This window comes from Pelodiscus sinensis, chromosome 5, assembly GCF_049634645.1.
Source record: "Pelodiscus sinensis isolate JC-2024 chromosome 5, ASM4963464v1, whole genome shotgun sequence".
Classification (NCBI taxonomy): domain Eukaryota; kingdom Metazoa; phylum Chordata; order Testudines; family Trionychidae; genus Pelodiscus; species Pelodiscus sinensis.
The window spans coordinates 124,097,960-124,120,123 of NC_134715.1; the positions used below are offsets into that span (position 1 = coordinate 124,097,960).

General features: G+C 43.9%; 1 long non-coding RNA gene across 1 annotated transcript in view; it reads left to right on the forward strand.

The window, feature by feature from the left end:
- The window catches only part of LOC142829701 (uncharacterized), a 127,241-nt gene that overhangs the window by 80,598 nt on the left and 24,479 nt on the right, over positions 1-22,164 (forward strand). Inside the window, exon 5 of the long non-coding RNA XR_012904443.1 lies at positions 18,621-18,777. This is a non-coding gene — a long non-coding RNA (uncharacterized LOC142829701). The remainder of the gene's footprint in view (positions 1-18,620; positions 18,778-22,164) is intronic.

A 22,164-nucleotide genomic window follows, 5' to 3' on the forward strand; every position in this document is an offset into this window, starting at 1 on the left:
TTAAATATCTCAGCTGAAAGCTCTAGAGGGCAAGGGCTCTTATACAGTAGTAGCTGATGAAAACATAAGCAGATCCTGTTGCTAAAAATAAAGGTAGCTCTGTTAAGGTCCTTTCGCCTTAACAGAGCTACCTTTACATATACCAAGGATAAGCAATACAAAAACAAGCATTGGTGATCTATCACAGCTCCTGTTGGCTGCAGTTCGCCATTTGAGGCTAATGGGAGCAATGGGAAGTGGCATGGACCAGGAAAGAGCTTCCTGCTGCTCCCTTTGGCTACGAACAGTGATCTGTGGCCAATGAGAGCTGTGATTACCCAATACCTGCTGAGGCACAGGTAAATATATAGGTTCACAGGGACTAACCTGTGAACCAGATTCAGCCCGCAGGCCTGAATTTTCCTACCCCTGACATGTAAAATATGAGGAGCTGACCTGCTGAAATAAGAATTATGCTCCTAGCTTAGTTTTAAAAAAATTGGATTTTCATCATATGGATGAATCTGCTGCATTCGTTTTCTTTACGCCGGCTTGCTCAGTGTGAAGGTTGGTGTCAATCTGTTTTGTGAGGTTTCCAAGAAAAATCTGGTAACAGGAATTTTCAATAATTGGAGTTTTGTACCAGCTAGAAATCTTGCCTATGGGGATGGTGACTGAGCCTCTGTGTCTGATTGGGAAGAGAGCTGTTCTCATGCCAGGAGGACAAGGCTGCTCCAAAGAGCAGCGCTGTTCATAAGATCCAGGGCCTAACCAATCGGCTTAGCTCAGTGCAGTTCCATTGCAGTCCCGGGAGCTCTGTTTTGCGTGTCCGAAAGCTCCCGAGGCAGAACCAGCTGAGTGCAGACACACACCGATAGGCAACATCTCTTGGAAGGTTTCATCACCAAGCAGCACTCACATCTGCCCGGGCCTTGCTTGACACTGGGCCTGGCGCCGCAGTTCTTGCAGGGCTTCCTGGAGGACTAGCTCCCGTATCCTCTCTTGCAGGCCCTGAAACAGCAGCTCTTGCTCAGCCTCGTCCTGGAGAACCATCCGAAGCTGCCGACGCATGCCCCGATACAGCTGCCTTTGCAGCACCTCCACCAGGCAAATCCAATAGAGCTGCAGATGTAGGGCCAGAGGCTGCAGCTCTGCCATGGCTTCACCAGGGAGACCTTCTTGCATCCTGTCTTGCAGCATCTCCTGCAGGGCTTCCTCCTGCAGACACCCTTCCAGCTCCCAGCGCAGGGCCTGGCACAGCGCCTCTTGCGTGGCCTCGTCCCGGAGCACTCCTTGCAGCCACTCTCGCATGGCCAGATACAGGACATGATGCAGCAACTCCTGCCCAGCTGCCCCTTGGAACAGCTGTTGTCTGGGATCACGCTGGGCACCGGCGTCGGCTTCCATTCCAGCCCGTAACACAGTCACCGTAATGACCACCGTCTCCTGGGCAGCCTCGTATCCCATGGCAGCACCAGTTGCGGCTGCTCCAACTGCCTTTTCGGTTCACTGATAAACCTACAATTGCAATGCTGGCCGCTCGCCTCCCCGATTCCTCCGTTGTGGTGCTGTTTTCCTGGGTCACAACTGGGCTGTGCCAGCCCGAGCTGGGATCAGGCACTGGCTGCACCCAGGGAAAATGTTAGTTTTATTTGGCACCAACAGTCTATTTAAGCCTCAGAGCCCATCTGCTGCCCCACGGCTGGGGAGGCTGGTTCCTGAGCAGCTTCACACTCCCTCTGATTTCAGACAACTGTCAGCTTCTGTCACCAACTGCCACAACTTCCAGAGACTTCCACCTAGGCTCTGGGGCTCCCCTCTCTGAGCCCCCCTGCACAATTCTCAGCTCCTTTTGCCCAGCGTGAAATAAAGTCACAGCCAGAGAAATTCCACTGACATCCATGGAGTCACTTAGGAGTCCTGCTGCTTGTGAGGGCAGAACAGAGCCCACAGCACCTACAAGAGTTGCCTTCCCAAAGAACGTGGAGCTTGAACTTACGAGAAATGATTAGAGGTGCGAGTTCCTGGAGCCCGGGGAGAAGGGAGCCCCACTGAGGATCCAAAATGGCTTGTGGTTTTGATTTTTGTGCTGAACTCAACTTCCTAGGGACCACGCTGTGGTTCCATTTTGATCGGGCTCCACAATAGGTGTAAACTGATGTGTGACTGGCCATGGGCACCTTCCTGTGCACAAAAATCAGACAGTAATACGGATGATTACCCAGCCTTTCCATTCTTTTGTGACTATAAGACTGCGCCTTATTCACTGGAAACTAAATCACTTTCCTATGTCTTTTCCCCTTACCCTTTGTAGCTGCCTTTGGGTTACAGGATGGTCACCAACTGCATTTTGCCCTCACTTAAAATGGCAGCTTTACCCTCTCTATACTAAGCTACGACTAGAAAGTGCTTCATAGTCAGGCACTGCTGTGAGAATATGTGTCCGGAAGGAGGGGCAGACAGACTGCAGAATCACCTCACCGGCATGGAGAGCGCAGAGAGGTCACAGTCCCCCTCCCTGAGCTCTGCAGTGTGCAAGGGAACCAGGCTGCAACAGCCTTTAGGGTGAGTCTGGACTACATTCCCCTTTTGAAAGAGGAATGTAAATGAAGGAAATCGAAAATGCAAATGAAGTGCAGATTTTGCACTTCATTTGCATAATTGCGTCCGATCACTTTTTTTGTTCAAAACAAAGCAGTCTAGACACGGTTCTTTTGAAGAAAAACAACTCTTTTTTGAAAGAACCCTTATTCCTGAAAAAAATGAGATTTACAGTGTTTTTTTTGAAAAAGGGTTTTTTTTCAAAAGAACCGCATCTAGACTGCTTTTTTTTCCCTAAAATACCTTTTTTGAAAAAGTGATTGGATGCAATAATGCAAATGAAGTGTGAGATTTGTAACTGTGTGTTTCACTTGCCTTTAGGATTTCCTTCATTTACATTCCTCTTTTCAAAGAGGAATTTAGTCTAGATGCACCCATAAAGTGATCCGGCCTTTCCCTTGGGCACAGCCAGCCTGCTCCCACCTCTGCTCCATCCCTCCCATCTCCCTTTGGGACAATTGCCCTTGTTTCACAGAGAGACCAGGCCCTGGCATATGCAAGGAGAGCTGTGGTGGTGGCTCTGGTGCTTATTATCCCACAGGACAGAACAAAGCTCTGGGGAAAGTCTCTCCTAGGCTGCTGAGAGGTGTAGGAGTTTGCACTTTCAAACAAACCACATGCACATTTCCTGAGAGTGGAGTCCGTTATTAGTGCATAGCCATGCGTCTCAGTTCTCCCCCAACATACCCTAGCTACAAAGTTGCCTGATTATTGGTTAATTTAAGCAACAAAGTAAAGAGGTTCTTCATAAATATCAGTTACTTTGTTTCCCCATGTGAAGCACTGTCTCCTATCTAAAGAGGCTAAAATCCCAGCTCCCAGCCAGTGTATCCCCAGAACAGTGAATCCACAGCACCACTGGATACAGCAGTGCTCAGTAACTGAAGGAAGGCACTTGGTGGAGTCTTTAGGGAGGTACAGTGAATGGTAGGTCCTGAGGGGAATGTGGGAAGAGGAAGAAATATGAGAGCGAGAAAGAGAGAAGAGTCAGGATTCAGTTTATTAGGCAGCAAGCGCAGTCTGGGCAGTGAGGAGCCAATAAGGAAACTCATCCTTCAAATGCAAACAACCCTGGGTAATGAATATGAATAAAATACTCTGAGTGAGAGAGCGAATGATCCAGGCAATAAATATCAATATCAATGATCCAGGCAGTGCAAAGTGCCTCACCCACTACATAAATGGGGAAAAAATGATGACAAGCTACAGGAAACACAAAGATCCATGTGCAAAGCATTTAAACAAATTTAAAGGCAGCTCCAGGGTGAATGGATCATTGTTTTAAAGCTGGATTTAGCAAGTCTATGAACCTTCACAACACTGCTATACTACAGAGAATGCAACATGAGTAAGCAGAGAAATTAACGTAATACTTTTTTTCTTAGAGAAACATTGACAAGAACATAGTTGTGTTGGCTCCAATTATCATTGTAATTGTAGAAGTGTAATACTGAGAGGGACCTGGATAGGTTATCGGGTCCAGACCCTGCACTGAGAACAGTCAATGACAGAGGCTCCGAGTCAGTAGACAAGGGCAGAAATATGAGAAGGAAAGTGGGCTGAGAAAGGAGAGGTGTTTCAGGCAACAGCCACAGTCTCAGCCATCCTTGCGCTCTCCTGGGACTAAAGGGGAAAGCCCTTTTGTGGGCTCAGAGCTGTCTGCAGGGAGGAGTCAGTGAGGAAACTGACCTTGACCATAAAACCAGCCTTTGAAAATGAGCAGGGAGAAAGACACTTGACATGTAGGGGAGAGCAAGCCCCCGACAGAGTAATGTTACACCAGGAAGGGTACATACATTATACTGCTAAGGACGGGTTCACAACATTGACACTGATCAGAAGAGATGCCTTGAAACATGCAGTTGCTACCGTGGTTCACAGTGTGCTCAAACAGCAACATTTTGATCAGCATGGATCATTTATGTTAAAATAGGTTTCTCTCGGCTCCAATTTTTTAGCAAGGTACCCATGTAATGCTGCTGCAATGAATTAAAAAAACACAGAACTTCAGAATAACATTAAGATCTTTATAGAGCTACGCTTCAGAGGGTTAGAACTGAAGCAAATGAATACATTGAGCAAGTGCTCTAAAACTGTAAAGTGAGGTAAAAAGGCTAAAATTATTGTTAAACTCCAGGTACATTAAGGGAGTACTGTGGTTAGCTGTGTGGCATGTATCTCCATTACAGCACCAGGGGTTATGGTCTGCTGCAGCTTAGTTATTAGAAGAGATCTTGTTAACAGACACCTGCTCTCTCAGATGAACAATCATTTCCTTCAGATACTCATTCTCCAGGAAAGGTTTTAAATCAGTGATTAAGTATCATCACCACATCAGCATTTTTTTGCCCTTCCCTCAAAAAGTCACTCAAATATTTTTGTCCCGCACAATGGACTAAATAGGGAAGCAACATTCTCTATACAGCACCGGAAGAGTGCCGACAAGGTATGGGAATGCAGTGGTAATAGTCAAAACTGACCAAGTAATAATGTCATAGGAGTGTTCATGTGTGTAGGGAATCTGGAAAATAGTTTTAAGGGGAAAAATGTGGTTGGGATCTATTTAATGTGACTGTGTGATTGGGCTGGTATACTTCAGTTCCTTCCTGTACAGTGCCTGTCTCCCCTAATACAGAAGCGGGAATCAGAAAGAATTTTAGAGGAATAAACCCACTAATCTGAAAGTCCAATAGAGGCTTCCACTAGAAGGATGATTCTTATTAGGAACTTTGCACATCAATTTGTTTAGAAGCAACTGCAGCTGTTTCCTTCTGCTTCACACCAAAGAGACTGCAGCAGTAAGGGGGTTTTTGCACTGAGTTGTATCACTGTGAGCGGGGTTGTATAATCCTGCTGACAGTAGTATTCTCCTGCATCCTCAGCCTGCACCCCAGTGATGGTGAATGTGAAGTCAGTGCCGCTGTATTGACCACTGAATCGATCAGGAACCCCAGTAAAACGGTTGTTTCCATTATATATAAGGAGCTTGGGATTTTGTCCCGATTTAAACAGATGTAACTGCATATCGTTGCTCATAGAGCGGGATGCCTTGCACTGGATGGTGACCGTCTCTCCTGGAAGCACCGTCACAGAAGTGGGTGTTTGAGTGATAACGATCTGCCCGCTGGATTCTAGGAAAAGAGAGAAATAAAAAACCCTTTCCTTGAATCTCTTATATAAATAATGGGTAAGAAGTTGAAACAATGAGGAGAGCTGAATTACCTACCTCCAAACACAGCAAAGAGCAGCCAGAGCAAATGCATTTGTAAAATCATGTTCCTTCTAGATCAATTTCTTTGACCCAATTTGTTAAAACTGCAGCGCTGATTTATAGTCACCAGGAAGAATTTTAGAATTTATTAAGCATCCCATATGGAAAGATATGTAAATTAGAGACTGGCTAAAGTATATGCAAAAACTGCCTGTGTGCATTGAGGCATCATTATCAGGAGGAAACAGATGACAGTCAAAACATCTAATTAAGCAAGAGAACTGCTAACAGGAGACACATGTGCACATTACCAATTAAATGCAATTAATCCTGGACATGTAGTAGTAATTCCAGCTCTGTAATACTAAAATGTTCTGAGAAATCCTGAGATGTTTACCTGACATTTCTAATATATCTACAGGAAGTATAGTTTGATGTTTTTTGATTGCTTTAGGTAGGAAAATAAAATGTATGAGTTCTAAGGATTTACTTTCCCAAGAGAATTGTGATTGTGAAATGAGCAGTACTTGACTAAGGTCCATCTACAAATCAGCAGTAAGCCAGGAAGAGAATCCAGGACTGCCTAAGCCATGACGGAGCCTTCTCCACACCTGTCCTTTGTCTACAAATCATTTTGCCCAGGCAGCTGGGGGGAGAGAGAGAACTGTATCTTTCTGATCAGTGGGGGGTGTTCAGGTAACATGATGCTGGATGCCATGTGAGAACATACACGTGGTTAGAATTTGAGTATTGATGATTATTTAGCAACGTTTCAATGTATGTAATGAGCTTTAGAGAATACATAGACCTGGGACTGGACCAGGAGAGCTAATGCTTTAGCATGACATTAGTTTTATTTGGTACTAACAAATATTGGTTTTAAGCCTCAGAGCCCAACCGGTGCCCCACAGCTGGGGAGGCTGGTTCCTGAGCAGCCCACTCTGATTTCACCCAACCGTCAGCTTCTGTCACCAACTGTCACAACTTCCAGAGACTTCCACCCAGTGTCTGGGACTCCCCTCTCTGAGCCCCCTACATGAGTCTCAGCTTCTTCTGCCCAGCATGAAATAAAATCACAGCCAAGTGGGCCAAATGGACATTAGCACCAGCCAGAGAAACTCCACGGAGTCCTGCTGCTTGTGAGGGCAGAACAGAGCCCACAACACCTACAACAGTTGCCTTCCCAAAGAACATGGAGCTTGAACTTATGAGAAATGATTAGAGGTGCAAGTTCCTGGATTCTGGGGAGAAATGAGACTGACTGAGGATCCAAAATGGCTTGTGGTTTTGATTTTTTCAGTTGAACCGAACTGCTTAGGGACCACGTTGTGGTTCCATTTTGATTGGGCTCCACAATAGGAGTGAACTGATGTGTGGCCAAGGGCACCCTCCTGTGCACAACATACATTAGTAGTACGTATGATTGCCCAGCCTTTCCATTCTTTCATGGCTATAAGACTGCATGTTATCCATTGGGAAATAAATCACTTTCCTAGGGCTTTTCTCCTTACCCTCTGCAGATGCCTTTGGGTCACAAGATGGTCACCAATTGCATTTTCCCCTCATTTAAAATGGCAGCTTTACCTTTTCTATACTAAGCTACAACTAGCATGTGCTTGGTAGGCAGGCACTGCTGTGAGAATGTGTCCAGAAGGAGGTGCAGACAGACTGCAGAATCACCCCACTGGCATGGAGAGCTCAGAGTCTCTGCAGAGTGCAGGGGAACCAGGCTTCAACAGTCTTTAGGGTGCATCTAGACTACATTCCTGTTTCGAAAGAGGAATGCAAATCAAGGAAATTGAAAATCAAACGAAGAGCAGATTTTCAAATTGCGTGCTTCATTTGCATAATTTTGTCCGATCGCTTTTTGTAAAAGGTTTTTATTGAAAAAAGCAGCCTAGATGTGGTTCTTTTTTGGGGGGAAAAAACCTTTTTTGAAAGAACCCTTATTCCTGAAAAAATGATGTATACAGTGCTCTTTTGCAAAAGGGTGTTTTTTTTAAAGGACCACATCTAGACTGCTTATTTTTCTGAAAAAATCTTTTTTGAAAAAGCGATCAGACACAATTATGCAAATGATGCCTGAGATTTGTAAATCTGCACTTCATTTGCATTTTCAATTTCCTTCATTTACATTCCTCTTTCGAAAGAGGAATGCAGTCTAGATGCACCCATAAAGTGATCTGGACTTTCCCTTGGGCATGACCAGCCTGCTCCCACCTCTGCCCCATCTCTCTCATCTCCCTTTGGGACAATTGCCCACATGTCACAGAGAGACCAGGCCCTGGCATATACAAGGAGAGCTGTGGTGGTGGCCCTGGTGCTTAGTGTCCCATGGGACACAATGAAGCTCTGGGGAAAGTCTTCTAGGCTGCAGAGAGGTGTAGGAGGTTGCACTTTCAAACAAACCACATGCACATTTCCTGAGAGCAGAATCCATTATTAGTACATAGCCATGCATCTCAGATCTCCCCCAACATAACCTAACTACAAAGTTGTCTGATTAGTGGCTAATTTAAGCAACAAAGTAGAGAGGTTCTTCATAAATATCAGTTACTTTGTTTCCCAATGTGAAGCACTGTCTCTTATCTAAAGAGGCTATAAGTGCAGCTCCTTCTGTGAAAATGACTTTGGAGCAGGGAGAATATCTGTACAGAGCTGAGAGGGTGCAAGGGCAAATATGGAAAATGGGATGTGGTTTATTGCAGGTGCCTGACTGAGCAGGGAAGTGCTGTAGAGCGAGAAGTACCCTCTGCATAACTGCTATTGAGCAGCTGGTCTGGGTGGAGTATCCTGTGCAGCGGGGAGAGGTTTTTGTATTGGTCTGTATCACTGTGAGCGGGGTACGGTCACCTTGCTGACAGTAATAATCTCCAGCATCATCCACTTCAACGCCGCTGATTGTGAATGTGAAATCTGTCCCATAGCCACTGCTGCTGAACCGGTCTGGGACCCCCGATGGGCGGTTAGACACTTCATATATAAGGAGCTTTGGAGCAGCTCCAAACTTCTGCAGGTACCAGTTCATGTCATCATCAATGTCTGTATCCGACTTGCATTTGATAGTAACAGTTTCTCCAATGGAGACTGACAGAGACTCTGGAGATTGAGTCACCACAACCTGCCCTCGAGTATCTAGAGGTGTAAGGAAAACATGCTTAGGAAGTTCACTCTGCAAAAGTTTCAATGTGCTAGAACTTAAACCTACCAAAGATTCAGCACAAGAGCAGCTGGGCCAATGAATGGTCGCCACACTTCACATGTTCATTATCCTTCTTACCTTGGCTCCATAGCGAGAGCATTAACAAAAGTAGCGTCTCTGATGTCATGTTGCCTGTTCCCTGGCTTGCTAGAAACACCCGCAATGAATATGTGGTGCAGACTGATGGATTTATACTGACTGCTCACCGCAGTAAGGCAATGGCACAGGGTGGGACTATGCAAAGTGACAGAGCTATTTAAGCTGCCTTTGAGTTTCTGGACAGTCTGGAAATATTAATGCTTCCAGGAGCTTACATTGTTGGGTGCTGCTTCTGACAAATCTATGGCAAACGACCCTTAGTAATACATGGAGGAGCCATCATAATTGTTCATGGAACTGATCTTATGAAGTGCTCACTGACCACCCATTGCTGTAGCTGTCAGCACTTCATAAAACCAGGCAGCATAGCCATATGGAATCCTACAAGCCACCTCTTCATTCATAGTAAGGAACATCGTGAGTTAGTGGCACAGTTTTTAGCATATTGAAACTTATGTCTAAGGTAAGCCGACATATTTACCCTCCCATTGCAGGTACCTGTGCATAGGAATCATAGGACTCAGAGATCCAAAAGACCCAAGTCATCTAATCTGAGCTTAATTACTGAATAGGGAATGAATTACTCAGCTACTTAAACTTAAACTCATACAGTACTTAAGAGTTTTCCTGCACTTGGCACCTAACTTCAGACAGGCATTTTCTCATCTTATCAAATGCGTCACCCATCCGTATTATTAAAGAGAAGAAACACCAAGGCATTGCAAACAGAACCACTGTGTCAGATTCCCAGTGTTTTATAATTTATCAGTCTATCTATCTAGTCTATTTATCTAGCTGTGTCAGTCTGTAACTTTGAAAACAAGTAATCTCGTGGCACCTCAGAGACTAACATAATATATATATATATATTATATCATGGGCTTTCATGGGAACAACCCACTTTTTCAGATGAGATGATCTTGAATGCACTACTTGTTGTAAATATAAAGCTAGTAATTTGTCTGGTTCTCTCTTTTGGTTCTCTGATTATCTTGAGTACACGTGTGAATAATCCCAGAATCTCCAGAGCCCGCTTGTCCAGATGAAGGGATGGATTGTGTATATTGACTTTGGATTTTCCTTGCAAAGTATGAAGGATCCTGAAAATTATAAGGAGATCAATATGAGCCAATAGAAATGATCCCCTTGATCATCAGAATGAGATAAGGAAACTGGTAAGCAATGAGACTTCCTCTCTGTCTGTAAGTCCTTTTGTGATCAACTTTAACCAAACAACTTTACCTATGCTCCTAGCCCCCAGAATTCCTGTTGCCATCGGGAGCAAGGGACTGAATGTTTAAAGGGCTTATTTAGCAAAGCGTGATTATATCTAACTTGAAGTGAAGAGTCTAACTGATTGAAATTAAATGTAGCTTTATGTGTTTTACTGAATCAGGGCCTGCCCTTGACCTATCCCGCTCCACACGGCTATCAAATCCAAACACACTGTCCCTCAGTAGCCCCTTCTCTCAGGTACTGAAGGAAGGTATAGCCAGACATGAACTCCATCTTGCTTCCTCCCCCTCCGCCCAGAGAGCAAGAGAAAGGCAGTCAGCCTTTGATGCCCTGGGAAGGCAGGTGTGCTGCCTGTCCCTGACTGTACCAATAAACAGAAACTAGACAGTAAATGGGCTAGCTGATTACCCGGGGCCTCCCCGCACTGTCCTAGGAGAGGAATCTTCGCCCATCACATACTAGAAGTGCCCATTGTCTTCATTTTCCCAGGTGTGAATTATGCTTTGCACTCTTCGTGGGAAACTTGGCATTCAAAGCCATTTTTCCTAATTGGCCACTTGAGACCAGGAAGAAGCCTACGTGACCCAAGGGATATAAAAAGGGGTTTAGTATCCCACCCCATTTGAGCTCCAATCACCTACACCTGCTGGCAGGTATTGATTGTCTCCTGAGGTCCGTGGGATGCCCAATCTCGCCCTACTTCTTCCCGAGGGATTGAGAGAAAGACGCTGGCCATGCCAAGTCTGGAATGCAGGGGTGAGAATTATACCTGCAATGTGTTTCTTTATGTGTACATTTTAATTGTTACTATGTTATAAATTTAGTCACTTTATTATAGTTTCTTAAGTCAAGCTGTTTCATTTCTATTGTAAGACTGCCTTTGGTAATGAGATTTAGCTATACACTGCGAAACCCAATTAACTTGTCAATCAAACAGCAGGGAGTCTTTGTATCTACCTGTAAACTGCAATAAACACTTAACTTCTATTAGAACGGCCGTTCCCTTCTACGTAAACTCAGGTATCTTGTTAGGCTGTCAATCATACTTGAGATAACTTTCTCCTTAATTGAAGCACTGCCAGTGGCCATTTTGTTTCATTGGAGACCTGCGGTCAGCAATTATCCAATCAGACCGCAGAAAAATCATTAGCCTGTCAATCAAAGGTGCAGCAGCCTTTTTGGCTTAATTCACAAATTGGCCTGCCATTTTTAAAGCCACGAGGAATCATTGTCCTGTCAATCAAATCGCCCACTCTGTTTGCTTTCGGACCGCTGCCTAAATTATAGTAAAAATAAGTTTGTGCCCTCATTCGCTTTATATATTGAACCAAGTTTTCTTTCCTTTCTTTCTCTTTTCTTTCTCCTACAAATAAGCAAGTGCGTGTCAAGTTTCTGACTTGAACCCGTGCTGCTGTTCCAGAACTGAACACAAACAAAAAGAACTCCAGCTGCTCATAAGGGACAGATATAGGGAGAGCCGGGCGTTTGGATCGTGTCGCTTCCAGGGGAAAAGATCCATGGGGCACCTCTCAGCCTTCCCTAGGCTGCCCACTACGACGGGACCTTGTGTCCTAGCAGTTAAAGTCTGAGGTGTAATAAGCTCTCCCTATAAACTTTGGGGTGTCTGTCAGCCTGTTGGCTGCCCGCCGCGAAGGGACCCTGGCACTAGCAGTCAAAGACACAGGCATAAAACTTCTCGAGGTGCCTGTCGGCCTTCCCTAAGGCCGCCCACTGCAACGGGATCTTGTGTCCTAGCAGCTGAAGACTCGGGCATACAACATACACCATGCACTGCCCTGACCTCTGGCTGACAGAAGGGCCTTGGAGGTTTAGGGCACACAACCCAAGAACGCCTTGTCATTCCTTTCCCAAGGTTCCAGTTTTACACCCCCTACTTCTGTAAGGGTATGTCTACACTTTCACTCTATTTTGAAATAGGAATGCAAATGAAGACATTTGAAATGGCAAATGAAGCCAGGATTTAAATATCCCATGCTCCATTTGCATATTCATGTTATGATGGTATTTCAAAATAAAACGCACTGTATAGATGAGTTATTTTGAGAGAAAATCCTTCTCTTGAAATAACAGTTAAACCTCATTTTATGAGGAATTAGGGTTATTTAGAGAGAAGGGTTTTCTCTTGAAATAACACGTCTACACAGCGCATTGTATTTCCAAATAGTGCTATTTCCAAATAGTGCCATAACTTGAATATGTAAATAAGTGCGGGATATTTAAATCCCAGCTTCATTTGCAATTTTGAATGTCTTCATTCCCTATTTCAAAATATGGTGCAAGAGTAGACATACCTGGGGGCTATGTCTACACTGGCGGGTTCTTGCGCCAGAAGTATGCAAATGAGGCTAAGCGTGGAATATCGCTGAGCCTCATTTGCATGTCCAATGAGCCACCATTTTGCGGAAGAGGCTCTTGTGCCAGAAGGAGCTGTCTACACTCCCCCTTTTTGCACAAGAAAAACCCTCTTGTGCAATGCAGCTACACTGATTATTTTCAGGAATAACGGCATTGTGCAAGAGGGTTTTTCTTGCACCAGAAGGGGCAGTGTAGACAGCTCCTTCTGGTGCAAGAGCCTCTCCTGCAAAAATGGCAGCTCATTAGATATGCAAATAAGGCTCACAGATATTCCACGCATAGCCTCATTTGCATATTTCTGGTGCAAGAACCCGCCAGTGTGGACATAACCTAACAGTGTAGTGAATTGGACTGAAAAAGGTTCTCACCTACCCCTCAGTCTTGGTGAATGCTGGCTGGGGAGGTCTGTTTGTGGGGAAGCTGCAGGGTGGCCTGCATGTTGACTTTAACCACACTAGAAGATGAAGAGAGAAAATGACTCCTGCGTACGGGAGAATGGGAACATACTATCCCTCTGAATGAAAAGGAATAGAAACCTGCTGCCTGGCACTCTTAGGTGTCAATTAAATCACTTTTCAGATGTAGGCTTTGTGATAAATGCTAGGGGTGCCTTGCCAGTACATGGCACGAGGGAAGAGTTCCATTAGAAATGGTGCAAATTCAGATTCTTCCCAAAATTTCACCTATTTACACTTGCTGCATCTCATTGCACTTTGGGCAGCTGTGTTTCAGTGATGGGTGAAGAGAAGCCAACTGCCACTGACATGGTTCTGTACACGACCTGGCAAACTGGGCCTGAATTCTGTCACATGGTTCTTACATAGTGCAACATGCTGCTGCTGCAAAAGGGAGGATTCTTCAGCAGCTTCTTAAAAATAATAATCACACCACTGGCTTTTTGCAGTTTCATCAGCTCGATACAATGCAGCTTTGTTTTTAAACATTAACCTATCTTAGTAGAACAAACAATTGTTCATGAAAATAATTATCATCAGTTTTTGGTAGATCTGTATGTTAGATTAGATTAGATAGGACTGAATAAGGTGCAACATTGACACAGACAGTCTGGCTCTAGCCAAGCACAGCAGAGAGTTAGTTTTACAAAACCAAACTCAACCGTTCTGTGTTTGCTGGTGATTCTGGAAACCTGAGCTCTCTTACAGAAGGACCCAGTGTTTAGCCTTTTGCCTGTGCTGTGAGCTAGTGTGTAGCCAATACAGTGAATCCACAGCACCACTGGATGCAGCAGTGCTTAGTAACTGAAGGAAGGCAAGTGGTAGAGTTTTTAGGGATGTACAGTCAATTGTAGGTCCTGCAGGGAATATGTGAAGGGGGAGAGATATGAAAGAGAGAAAGTGCGAAGAGTCAGGATTTGGTTTATTAGGCAGCAAGCATAGCCGGGTCAGTGAGGAGCCAATAAGGAAACTCATCCTTCAAATGGAAACAACCCTGGATATTGAAGTGGAGTAGAATAATTGGAGTTAGAAAGCGAATGATTCAGACAGTAAATTTCAACTAGAGCAACGTGCCTCATCAATATATTTTGATATAAATTGGGAGAGAACAATGACAAGCTACAGGAAACACAAAGATCCATGTGCAATGCATTTAAACAAAATTAAATGCAGCTCCAGGGTGAATGGATCATTGTTTCAAAACTGGATTTAGCAAGTGTTTGCACCATCACAGCACTGTGCTTTATAACAACAGGGAATGCAACATAAGCAAGCAGAAAAATTAACTAAATACTTTTTTCTTAGAGAAACGTTTGCAAGAGCATAGTTGTGCTGGCTCCAATTATCGTAATCATTATAGAAGTGTAAGACGGGAAGGGACCTGGATAGGTTATTGTATCCAGTCCCTGCACTGAGAACAGTCAATAACAGAGGCTCCAAGTCAGAATTCGGCAAGGGCAGAGATATGAGAGAAGGAAAGTGGGCTGAAAAAGGAGAAGTCTTACAGGCAGTAGACACAGTCTCAGCCACCTGTGCGCTCTCCTGGGACTAAAGGGGAAAGCCCTTTTGTGGGCTCAGAGCTGTCTGTAGTGAGGAGTCAATGAGGAAACTGATCTTGACAATAAAACCAGCCTTTTAAAATGGGCAGCGAGAAAAACACTTCACGTGTAGGGGAGAGCAAGCACCAGGCAAAGAAATGTTACACCAGAAGGGATACATACACTATACTGCTAACAATAAGTTCACAACATTGACACTGATCGGAAGAGATGCCTTGCAATGCAGTTGCTACTGTGGTTCACAGTGTGATCAAACAACAACATTTTGATCAGCATTTATGTTGGAAAACATTTTGATCAGCATGGATCATTTATGTTATAATAGGTTTCTGCGGCTCCAATTTTTTAGCACAGGACTCGTAATGCTTCTGCGATGAATAAAAAAAAAACACAGAACTTCATAATAACATTAAGATCTTTATAGAACAACACTTCAGAGGGTTAGAACTGGGATCCAGAGTAGAAGCAAGTGAATACATTGAGCAAGTGCTCTGAAACTGTAAAGTGAAGTAAAGGGGCTAAAATTATTGTTCAACTCCAGGTGCATTAAGGGAGTACTGTGGTCAGCTAGGTGGCATGTATCTCTCAGAGGAACAATCATTTCCCTTGGATGCTCATTCTCCAGGAAAGATTTGAAATTAGTGATTAAGGACCATCACCAAATCAGCATTATTTTGCCCTCCCCGTAAAAGTCAGTCAAATATTTTTGTCCCGCATAATGGACTAAATAGGGTTGCAACCCTATCTCACACCCTCTACACATGTGTTTTAAAAGGTACGGGAATGCAGTGGTAATATTCAAAGCAGATCAAGTAATAATGACAGAGGACTGTTCATGCGTGTGAGATTCTGGAAATATATCTGTGGAGGGAAGTTATTTATTTTCCGTAAAATTCACTGCAATTTTTAAGGGGAAAAAACATTCTTGGGATCTATTTAATGTGACTGTGTGATAATGCTATTGGCTGATGTACATCAGTTACTTCTTGGACAGTGCCTGCCTCCCCTAATACAGAAACTGGTTTCAGGAAGAATTATAAAGGAATAAACCCACTAATCTGAAAGTCCAATAGAGGCTTCCACTAGAAGGATGATTCTTATTAGGAACTTTGCACGTCAACTAGCTTAGAAACAACTGCAGCTGTTTCCTTCTGTTTCACACCAAAGAGACTGCAGCAGTAAGGGAGTTTTTGCACTGAGTTGTATCACTGTGAGCGGGGTGCTATTGTCTTGCTGACAGTAATATTCTCCTGCATCCTCAGCCTGCACCCCAGTGATGGTGAATGTGAAGTCGGTGCCGCTGTATTGACCACTGAATCGATCAGGGACCCCAGTGAAGCGGCTGTTTCCATTATATATAAGGAGTTTGGGATTTTGTCCCGATTTAAACAGATGTAACTGCATATCATTACTCATAGAGCGGGATGCCTTGCACTGGATGGTGACCGTCTCTCCTGGAAGCACCGTCACAGAAGAGGGTGTTTGAGTGATAACGATCTGCCCGCTGGATTCTAGGAAAAGAGAGAAATAAAAAACCCTTTCCTTGAATCTCTTTTATAAATATTGGGTAAGAAGTTCAAACAATGAGGAGAGCTGAGTTACCTACCTCCAAACACAGCAAAGAGCAGCCAGAGCAAATGCATTGGTAAAATCATGTTCATTCTAGATCAATTTCTTTAACACAAATGGTTAAGCCTGCAGAACTGATTTATAGCCACCAGGAAGAATTTTAGAATGTATTAAGCATCCCGTATGGAAAGATATGTAAATCAGAGACTGGCTAAAGTACACGCAACCACTTCCTGTGTGCTTTGAGACTTCATTATCAGGGGGAAATAGCTGACTGTCAAGCCATCTAATTAAGCATAAGAACTGCTAACAAGAGACACATGTGCACATTATTAATTATATAGAACTAATTGAGGTGATGAAGTAATTCTAGCTCCGTAATACCAAAATGTTTTGAGGAATCCTGAGATGTTTACCTGACATTTCTAATGTATATACAGGAAGAATAGTCTTATGTTTTGTCATTAGGAATTTCCTGTAATTTGATTGCTTTAGGTAGGAAAATAAAATGTACGAGTTCTGAGGATTTACTTTCCCAAGAGAATTAACTGATTGTGAAACGAGCAGTACTTGCCCAAGGCCCAACATCAAATCACCAGTAACCCAGGAAGAGAATCCAGGACTGCCTAAGCCATGACGGAGCCTTCTCCACACCTGTTCTTTGTGTACAAATAATTTTGCCCAGACTCTTGGGGAAAGAGAGAACTGCATCCTTCTGATCAGTGCGGGGTGTTCAGATAACATGATGCTGGATGCCATGTGAGAACATGTATGTGGTTAGAATTTGATTATTGATGATTATTTTGCAATGCTTTAATGTATGTAATGAGCTTTACAGAATACATAGACTTGGGTTTGGTCCAGGGGAACTAATACTTTAGCACAAGAAAGATCTGTGGCTCTTGTATGAGAGAAAGAAATGCTTTATATTCAAAGGACCCAATCCGTAATCCTGTGTTAGGCAAATTCATATTGTTTTGAAGTGGCAGTTTGCCTCTGTAAAGAAGACAGGACCTGCAATGATCAAATGTATTTTAAAGTTAGCAAACTCTGAATCAGCTTTGCCAGAGTCATCCACTCCATTTCTTTATCCTGGCCTCAATTTATACCAAGAGTTTGAAGCTGACAAACTTTCCATTTATATTTTCATATTTTCCCAGTACTTCCCTCATGACAGTGCCCTTTATGGCTGTGCTCTTTACTCACGGCTTCAAGTTTATTACTTGGAGAGCTGTTTCTATTCTATTCTCTTATTCCATGCTCATCCCTGGAGTATCTTCGTACTTTCCAGAAGTGCAGTCAGAGAGGGGACTAACATTGGCCACCTGGGGTATGTCTAGACTACATGGCTCCGTCGACGGAGCCATGTACATGAGCTTACCAGACATAGGAAAATCAAGTGGCGATTTAAATAATCGCCGCTTCATTTAGATCAAAATGGCCGCCGCGCTGTACTGATCAGCTGTTTGGCCGCACAGTGCGGTAGTTTGGACGCTCTGCGGTCGACAAGGGAAGCCCTTGTCGATCACTCCAGTAAACCTCATTTCATGAGGCATAACGGGGCGGTCGACAAGGGATTCCCTTGTCGACTGCGGTGTGTCCAGACTATCTCGTTGTGCCGCCATTTTGATGTAAATGAAGTGGCGATTATTTAAATCGCCTCTTCATTTTCCTATGTCTGGTAAGCTCATGTACATGGCTCTGTCGACGGAGCCATGTAGTCTAGACATACCCCTGTTGTTTGACGCCAATGGCAGAATTCTCACTGAATTCAGTGGCACACTGGCAGCCCCAGATATACCTTTAAAAGTTCATAGGGAGATGATGATTTGGATGTTGAATGGTTAGCACAGTGTGAAGCTTTTCTATGAGTCTTGATTTCTGTACCATGTCTACCAATTGCTCAAACAGCACCGGACTGCTGACGTCCATGTCTGAGAGCACTCATTAGTTGGCAGGAAATGCTCCTTTATCTAGCAAGACAGGGTTCTGAGGGTTTGAGCCAAAGTCCACTGGAGTCATGGGGAAAAACTCCTGCTGATTTCAAATAGTTTTGGATCAGGCCTTTTGCTGGATTTTAAAATTTTGTTCCGTGTCTAAGAGCATAAAGAAAGCGAGAGACAGCACAGTGCAATATTCAGACTTTATTCCTACCTCCGTGTACACTGTCTCAGCAAGCCCTGAATTGCGAGATGCATTGGGTAATTGGTTTCCTTGCTCCAGATGTAATGGAGATATAGAGCTGTGTGGTACCAGCATACCAAACGTGGTGCAACTTGTACCTCTTCAATTACCCCGAGGATTTCACCCTGTCTCTTTATCCATTGCTAAAGGAGATCACCATGACAACCTGTGTAGATTCTACTCCATGCCTTGGCCTACAGCTAGATTGACCTGAGTCCAGGAACTCTGAGAAATCCAGAATCTGCCAGAATTGTCCTGCCGAAACCTTCTCACCAGTATTCCCTGAAAACAGGAGATGGGACACAGGTGAGTAGTATCTAGACCATCACCTTCAAGAAATGGTTACTTGAGCATGGGCTTCCCAGTGGCTTCTTTAAGGGCTATTCAAGACATACCCCACCAAAGGAAAGGCTGACAATCTCCAACAACAATGGACCCATTACTACTCCTGCATTTCTTGGTAGATCTCCTGCTCCAACTTCATAGAATCAGAGAACCATAGGTTTGGGAGAGACCTCAGGAGGTCATCACATCCAGCCCTCTGCTCAAAGCAGGACCAATCCCCACTAAATTATCCCAGCCAGGGCTTTGTCAAGTTGGGACATAAAAACTTCTAGGGATGGAGTTTCCACCACCTCCCTAGGGAACTGATCCCAGTGCTTCACCACCTTCCTCATGAAATAGTTTTTCCTAATATCCAACCTAGACCTCTCCCACTGTAACTTGAGACCATTGCTCCTTGTTCTGCCATCTGTCTCCACTGACAACAGCCTCTCTCCATCCTCTTTGGAACCCCCTTCAAGTAGTCGACAGCTGCTATCAAATCCCCCCTCACTCTTCTCTTCTCTTAGTAGACTAAATAAGCCCAAATCCCTCGGCCTCTCATAGGTCATGTGCTCCAGTTCCCTAATCATTCTGCTGGATTCTCCAGTGTGTCCACATCCTTTCTGTAATGGAGGACCCAGAATTGGATGCAATATTCCAGATGTGGCCTCACCAGAGCCGAATAAAGGGGAATAATCACGACCTGTAATATCCACTGTCCTCTTTTATCACAATCCCATTGGTTTTCAAAGGCACATGAATAGTTTCAATGAAAATGAAACCCTGCAGAGAGATTTTTGTTTGGATCTGTGTCACTATGTGAGAGACCAGCTGTTACCCTGCTGGTAGTAATAACCTCCAGCATATCTGCTTCAACCCTGCTGATGGTAAATGTGTAGTGAGTGCCTGATCTACTGCCACTGAACTGGTCTGGGTCCCCTGAGGGATGGGTGGAAGTGCTGTAGATAAGGAGCTTTGGAGCTTGTCCGGATTTCTGTTGGTACCGGGCTCTGGTACACGAAAACTAGAAATGGCTCTGCAGTTGATGGTGACTGTGTCTCCTGGAGGCACTGCCAGGAATTCTTGAGTCTGAGTGAGCATAATGTGCCCACAAGAGCCTAGATGTATAGAGAGAATAGAGAAATACGGAGGGCAAAATGTGAGCATAAGCAATTACACTCCATTTTGGATCATAGAACTGGGTTTCATTTTAATCCCAGAGAAGCATTTTGATGACCCTGAGTGCAGAGAAACAGGAACCAGAGATAGTGAGTGAGGACTGTCATCTTGGAGGTCTTCACTGATCCTATAGAAGAGACTCTGAATGAAGTATTTATAGCTTCTCAGCCCAAGGGTGGAATGTTGAGTGCTCTGTCCATATGCAAACTAACAGATCCATATAATATCCAGTCTCTGTATTTCACAGCACATGTCACCTTACGTCTGGATTGGGTTTCTTATTTCTGTAGCATCTCTCAGGAGCCCGACTCTTGGAAATATTAGTGTTCACACAATGCCCTCTAGTGGTAATAGCGCTGCACATGTTAATTTTCACAGCTGTTTGGCAACCTCGTATTTGAAGGCCATGGATTAGGCAAATACATATTGGGAGGAAAATAAATTAAAGGAAAGAATGATTTTAAAAATGGGCCCAGATTAGAATAATGTAACATCCTCCCAGCTGCTGAATTGACCAGACTGTGCCAAGGCCAATTGTTTTACCAAACAGCACACACAAATTGTTTTTCCTTGCATAGTTTTAATCAGATCTGCCCTTTCCCCCTTAGCTCATAGGAATCAATCATTCAAACTCACTTGGTACTGACAAATATATGGATGAAGGGAAGAAGGTGGGCTTTAAAAAATCTGATGGCTGACTCATTGGGTATTAAACACATTAATCGTTAGTGACTTTAGTTATTAGGACCATCGAGCAGTATCAGTCATTGATTAATTTTGGTCGTGCATGATGTATTGAGGGGAGAGACATGGGTAACATTGCCAAAAGCACCGAGGGCTACGTCCGCGCCGCAATTAAAACCCCTCAGCAATGCGTCTCAGAAGACAGATGAACTGACTCCAGCTCACAGGTTTGGGCTGTTGGCATTAAAATTGCAGAGTAGATTTGTAGAGTTGGGTTGGAGCCGAGGCTCTAAGACCTACCCCCTTTTTCAGGGTTTCAGAGTTGGCCTCCGCTCTCAGCCCAAACATCTACACTGCATGTTTTAGCCCTACAGCCAAATCCCCACAAATCCAGTCAGCTGACCCAGGATAGGCATTTTGTAGGGATTTTATTGCAGTGTTGACATATCCTTAATGGTTTAAGGTAGGGAAATATGAAGCAGTGCAGCTCATCTGTCCAATATAAACGCTGGAAGAGATTGCAGTGGACAGTAACTACAATGCTCCATAGGAGAGAAAAGAATTAAAAATGTGCATGGAGAACTGATCATTTATATTGCACATAGCTTTTAAAAATCAGGTTCTGTGTGTTTGTTTCCTAACAAGGGCACTAATGTGATGTTCCTGTATGAATGGAAAGCCCAAAATAATTCTGAATAACATTAAGAGACTTAAAGGGCAACACTTCAGAGAGCTAGAACTGGGATGCAGTTGAAGTATTAGATGCAATAGTTTCCACTGTGCTTGGAAGCTCAAAAGTACCAGATAAGGCCCAAGGATGGGCACCATGGGAAGGCAGATGATGTGGGTGGCAGGTGTATGTGAAACTTTGCGACTACACTGAACGGTCTGCACTGTTGCTGTTCATTTACTAGATTAGAAGATGTTAGCTGCCATCTACTCGAAGATGATCGATCATTTTGAGGAGGTATCATTCTGCATCTTTTGAACCAGCCTGTTATTTCAAATTAGATGTTGAAATAATGGGCTTGCTAGTCCAATGTCCCGGTAACCCTCATTCCGCAAGGTTAAGGGACATTTCAGAATAGTGGTTTATTTCTAAATTAGATTAAAAAAAGATATGCAATTTGCATAGCTCAATTGCATATTTTATTTCAATCTATGGGTGTATGGCTATGTCGACACTGTGGAGCTATTTGGCATCCCAAAATAGCTATTCCGTGTCTTTTGAGCATGCCCATTATTTTGAAATATAATGGCTTGCTATTCCAACATCCCTGTAAACCTCATTCCATGAGGGTTAAGGGACATTTTGGAATAGCTGTTTATTTCGAAACAACATTGAAATAAGATATGCAATTTGCATAGCTCAAATTGTGTATCTTATCTTATTTCGACCTACCGTGCAGTGTAAATGCACCCATACTGAGGAAAGGATTCCCAATAAATCTTATGGGGTGCTTCTACACTGCACCCATAGGTCAAAATAAGAGCCACAATTTGAGC